The sequence below is a fragment of the Pelecanus crispus genome, chromosome 8 (assembly GCF_030463565.1).
Source record: "Pelecanus crispus isolate bPelCri1 chromosome 8, bPelCri1.pri, whole genome shotgun sequence".
In the NCBI taxonomy this organism is placed as follows: domain Eukaryota; kingdom Metazoa; phylum Chordata; class Aves; order Pelecaniformes; family Pelecanidae; genus Pelecanus; species Pelecanus crispus.
In genome coordinates, this window is record NC_134650.1 from 7181568 (window position 1) to 7187567 (window position 6000).

The window sequence follows — 6000 nt, forward strand, 5'->3', positions numbered from 1 at the left end:
GGCCATTTTATATCTCCTCCAGCAGCCTCGATTCATCCCTTGGCTGCACTGGTGCACTGCTGGCCTCATGGATGTAAGTCAGAGAGGGGAATTCGAGGCGGGGAGCGGGGGAGGCTGAGCATGGTACCCGGCACGGGATGGGGATGCTTTGCCTGCTGGCTGGGTGGGGACGTGGGAGCCCACCTGAATGGGGAATGTCCCCAGGTAGAGAGGCCAGGAGTGGTGCGGTCCCCTGGCCCAACTGGCTGGTGGGGTGCGAAGCAGCACGTGTTACCGGTGGTTTATTAGTTCTCGCCGGCTGAAACCACGAGCTGGTGTGTGTGGGGCAAGCAGCGTGGTGCCGGGATGGAGGGGCAGGTGGGGCGTTGGAGGTTGGTTCCTCAAGTGTTTGCTTTGCCTTGAGCCCCTGCAGAGGAGGAGAGGACAGGGCTGATGCCGTAGCCTGGGAGCGACAGGCTTCCCAGGGAAATGCTGCAGTTTGTGCAACCTCAGACATGGATCTGGAAATCTGGGAGGCAAGAGGCAGCTCGGGTGCCAGCAGCCCCGATGCTGCACTTGTAGGGGGCAAATGTGGGCCTTACCGGCAGTGTCTTAGAGGGTGAAAACAAAATGGATCTTGCAAGAGTCTCCTGTACTCTGCACCTGTTCCTGCTCTCTGCATTTCCCTTGGGCTGGTGAGCATTGCAGCCTCTGGTACTTTTTAAGGGTGGCAAAGTTTGTGTGCAGAGGTAATGTCTTTTATTAGCCTAACTAATACCTTTAGGAAAAAACAGATGTGCTCTTGGGCCCAAGGAATGCCTCCGCGTGCCCAAAATGTGTCGGTTTTTCCAACTGTGCCCGTTGGTCTAATAAAAGATCTGACCTCCTCCTGGCCCGGCCGCGACCTTGGAGCGTGCAGGCCCCGGGAGCATCCTGCCCGTGTGTCAGTCTCTGCCCGGCCCTTCCCCAAAGGACCCACCAGCCCGGGAGCCGTCACCGGAGCATGCCTGAATTCACAGCAGGTGCTTACCTGCCTCCTAATTCAATGCTGGCTGCAAGCACCCAGCCCCACGGGTGCTTTGGGCTCCCAGGGGGGTCTGTCCTGACAGACTGTGGGGAAGTGGAGGTTGGCTGCGTCTCAGCAAAGCATTGGGGCATCAGGCAGGATGGATGTGGTCCAGCGGGAGCATCCTTGGGAGCCCCTGGGAGAAGGGAGCAGCTTGTGCAATGCTGCATCCTTGCAGGGATTTATCCTGAATGCAGGCGCCGGAGGGATGGTTGCTCTCCGTGAGCTGGTTCATGCTGTGGTTTTATGGATGCTGCTTTGCAAAAGTGCTGTTTTGGGGCTGGGTTAGCGCTTGGCAGGGCAGCCTGCCCTCCCCAGAACAGCTGGTGCTTCTTCTGCGGCGGTACGAAGCTGCTCTCCTACCAACTTCAAATTCACCGTAATGGGAAGCTGTCAAGAAAATGAAGCAGCTGGCCCGTCCCATGGGGCTTGCAGCACTGCCATGGCCGAGGGGGTGGAATCGCTGCTGCCCTGCAGTTCCCCATGATCGAGCATCACCTTTGCACTCGTGGCAGGACCAGCATCTCTGCGGGAAAAATCTGGCCGAGCAAAGTGTCAGAGGCAGCAGAAGGTGGTTCAGTCGGTGGGATTTTGGGGTAGGAGTCCCGTGTGACCTGTGGTGAAAGCGCAGGCTGCCACTCCAGCAAAATATAAAAATTCACGCAAGGTTATTTTCCCCTCATTCTTTTTCTTTTTAAAATACTTGGGATTCAGGCCCTGCTTATCCAGAAAGGCTCTTGGGCGCTTTGAGAGCCACAGGAACCGACACGGCACATTTCAAAGCAGGAAAACCCAATTCATTGAGTGGATTTTTCCCCCCCTGCGAACCCACTTAAAATTCATGGAGAGTTTTGTCAGTAAGAACCTGTTTCAATTAACAGACAAAAGAAACTCTCCTCGTTAAGCGCCTCTTTCAATTAAGGTTTGGGAGAATTCCCCCAGCTCCGCTTCCTCCGGAGCGAGGCTGTTCCTGAGGATTCAAGGGCAAAAAATACCCATGAGGAGGAGCAACCTGCAAAGAGCTCCGGCTTTTTTGGGGGAAGGCAGCGGCACAGCCCGAATCTTAACCTGGCCGAGGGGTGTTGGGGTCTTTGGTTGGGATGGTGCCGGGGAGCATCGCTGCCGGGGGGCCGGCTGCCCAGCCTGGCACCCCTGGGGCATAGGAAAGCTAATGACTGCTGCTAATTGCTGGCCTAGTTTATGAAGGAGGCTGATTTCATGTGGGTGTTGGGAGATGGGGGGGAGCGTGGAGAGGTGCTCTTAGAGATCAGGGTGCTGGGGACAAGGTGGGTGGCAGCCACCGGTGCCTAAGGCTCAGAATCGGGGTGACCTCCCCGGGAGGTTCCTCTGTGCAGCCTCGCTGGCGGGGGGCTGCGGCTCCTCGGGGCTGGGGAAGGGGCTGGGAGATGGGGGTTAGCAGGGGCAGGACCTGGGGAGTGGGGCTAAGATGTGGGGTTTGCTAGAGCTGGTCTTAAAAGCCCCACCGGTTGGGCTTGCCAGCTGCTCTGCCATGGAAAAAGTTTTAATTATGGGCTTCCAGAAACCTCACCCAGTTCTTTGGGGCTTGGGGTGGTTTTTTTCATTTGTTTGGGTTTTTTCTCCCCTAAAAATTCAGCAAACATTTGCAGCGATTCGCTGCACACCAAACCTTGCCTTTCCATCCCTCTGCAGAGAAAGAACCATTTTCACGATTGTTTTTTTGAAGAAAACCTGAGGAAAACATTGCTTTTATCTTTTCCAGTAAAACTGAAGTGCTAACAGGGCTTTCTGGCTGAAAAACGTCTCTTCCAGAGCGAGGTGCTTTGGCCAAAAATAACTTTTTTTACGTGGAAATCTTTGACCGCTTTTGCTGGGTGAATCACTCATCTTGGTTTCTTTCCCGCAGGAGCGGGCAGGTGGTGGGCAGCCGGAGCCAGAGTTTTATTTCCAGAGGGTAAACTTGGTTCGGCAGCGGCGATTCAAGTGGATGCTCTGACTGCTCATTTGTGGCCAGGCTTTATAAATCAGATCTTAAATACAGCGCTGAGAAAAAGGGAGGATTTTCCTGCTGAAGTGCCCCTGGGGTGCAAATGCTCCAGATCTTGAATAAATCAGGGATACATTTTCCTGATATTCCCTTGTGTTTGCTCCTGTCCAGCCTGTGCACCGTGGGGAGAAGCCAAGCCAGGTGGCTTTGGGGTGGGAGCAGCATCGGTGGCTGCCTGCTCCTGCCTGTCCCAAGGGCAGCTGCCGGGGCTGCCATTGTCCTTCTGCACCTTTCGGGTACCGGGGAAACTCTGGTGTCCTTAGCAAAGCGGCGCTGGGGCTGTCCCCCTGCCAGCAGCAGGGTGTTTTTCTCCCTGGTATGTTGTAACTACTGTTTGCAAAGCGCTTAAGCAGCCCGTGTAATCTACTGCTAAGACGCTCCTTATCTGGCATTATAAAACCGCCCCGGTGGCACACAGGCAGCCTCAGCGAGAGCGGGCAGCCAGGACGAGCTCGTTTCTGCTCATTTCTGTCCTTCTGCTCTTTTTCCCCCCTCCCTCTGCTCCGCATCCCTCTCCCCTGCCTGGACACCCTGGCTTTGCAGCCTGGCAGGAGGCAGCTGGACATCCATACAGCTCATCCTTCCCTCTGTGTCTCTTTGGGCCCATCCTAAAGGCTCGCTGGGGCTGTGCGTAAGTGGGGATCACCAGGAAAATCCCCAGTTTTGCAGCAGTTGAAGCATTTATGCCGGGTTGTGGCTTCATCCCTTCCAGCGCAGGGCTTCGGTCCCTGCTCGAGGAGCACGTAGAGGTAGGATGCGCAGGGAGCTGTGACCCGATGCCTCCCATGCTTTGATACTGGTGTGCATCATCGCACCACCACGCACCAAAGCAAAGTTCTTCTCCTTCTGATTGTGTCTTCTCTTGGCCAGTGGATCCGGCCCTGGCTGGGGAGGGAGGTGACGGGGACAGGGACAGGGACAGGCAGTGGTCCTTTGGACCTTGTGATGACTCTTCCCCCATGCCAGTCCTCCCAACTCTTTGCAGATATTTCCAGTTGCAGTTGGGAACGCTGCCGTTCAGAGTTGATAAAGGCAGCGATGCAGAGGTAGGTGTTTAAAGGCAGGTTTTTCACACCAGTTACTTTTTCATTTTCAAAGCAAGCTCCCCTGTCTTAAGCTCACAGTTGTCTCTTGAATAATATGGTGGCATTAATCTGCTTTCTAAGGACATGCTTAGCTCAGTGGTTTTAGACCTGCAGCCCTCTAAATATTACCAGCGGAGTGAAGGGGATTCCCTCTAGAAGGAACTTAAACCTATTAATAATAATTCAGCTGCCTTTTGTGCATCTTTTACAGGTAGTCCGCGATTCCTGGGGCTGCAGGGCACCAGTAAGTGATTGCTGAGGATGCTGGCGAGGATGCATGAGGCGTGGGGGAGACAGCAGGCATGGTGGGCTGAGTGCTGTCGCCCCGCTGGGGACCTGGGTCCCAGCCTGGCTGAATTTAGACCTTCCAGTAGTCTTTTGCTATCAAATGTCCAAGTGGGAGACGAAGAAGATGCATTGGTGGGGCCGAGCTGGCCACATCCCCTGCAGTGGTCGGATACCGGAAGGGAAGTGTTGGAGCAAGCAGAAGTGATTGCAAATTGCTGAGCTGGGCGATGCAATTTAGCATCCTGCCTCTAAATCCTCCTCCATCCAGGCTTAACCCCCAGGGCTGGCTTACGTGGAGAAGCAGAGCTGGCGTGGCAGTGATGAGGTGATTACCCAGCGGTGCCGGCATGGTGGGGCTCTCCCTGTGGCGATGGGGAGTGAGGAGCAGGGGTGCCCACCTGAAGGGTGCCAGCAGGAGAGGAGCGGGATGACCCGTCTGGCTGCAGTGTTTGGGATGTGGCCCCAACTCTGTGCGTTGAATGTTGGGGGTCTGTGAGCTACTAGAGTCAGGGGTTGGGGTCCTTGTGCATGCGAGGTCTTGGGGTCTCTTCTTCATGAAGGTGGATGCTTGCTCCCTCCTTTGCAGCCCTTTCCAAAGTGGTGTGAGGGAGATGCGTGAGCAGTTTCTTGCTGTATCACACCTGTGGTTTTGAGCTCACTTCCTATCCCTGGGCTGTGGGGTTGGGACAGTTGATTTATATGACAGCCGGGACTTACGAACTGCCTGATCTTCACCGCTTGCACCTGCAGCCGGACCTATTGCAGCCCCCGATAAATCAAACCCTGCTGCAGTTGTCTGCTTGGACTGCCGACCCTTCCCTCTCCTCCGGATCTGCTTGCACTTCCTTGCTTATATTTAATCCTCCCATTGCATCCCCGCAAAATCCCACCGGAGGTTAAAGGAAGAGCGCTGCAAGCTGCTGATGGAGATGCTTTCATCCCCTCTTGTCCCCTCCAGTGCTCCTCTGGCTTTTTGGGGTGCAGTGGTTCCCTGGCGAGCATTTGTGGCCAATAACTCTGGCTAGGGGGAAACCGCAGCCCCCAGACCGCACCGAGGGGCGGATTTAGAAAAGCTTTTCAACCATTTTCTTCTTCCTCCTGCAGCTGTTTTAGATTTGAAGTGCTGATAGTAAAGGGCTTCCCTGGCCACCGGTTGCACTCCCTGCCTGCCCCGGGGTCGGATCCGGTGCCGCAGGGTGCTCCGGACTCCTGGATACGCCGGGGAAGCTGCTCGGATGCTGATTGTGTTTGTCAGGGCGGCCGGATTAAGAGTGCTGTGGTTAAGCCTCCTCTCCAGTGGAGCCTGGGCTAGGGCTTTGCTCAGAAACCCACCAGAAAACAGCACTTTCTGGGGCTTTTTCTCCTGTGGTCTTTGATGTGCGACTGTGGCCGAGCACCCATCTGTGTGATGGGAGCCTGCTGTGCTGTACAGTGTTTCTGGGGGCCTGAGGTCTGTGTGTAGGACTCAGGCTGTTTCCAGCTGGTGCCTTTTAAATAACCACTGTGGTTTTAAAAGACACCTGAGCAGCTTCTAAAAATCAGGTTAAAAGGAAGTT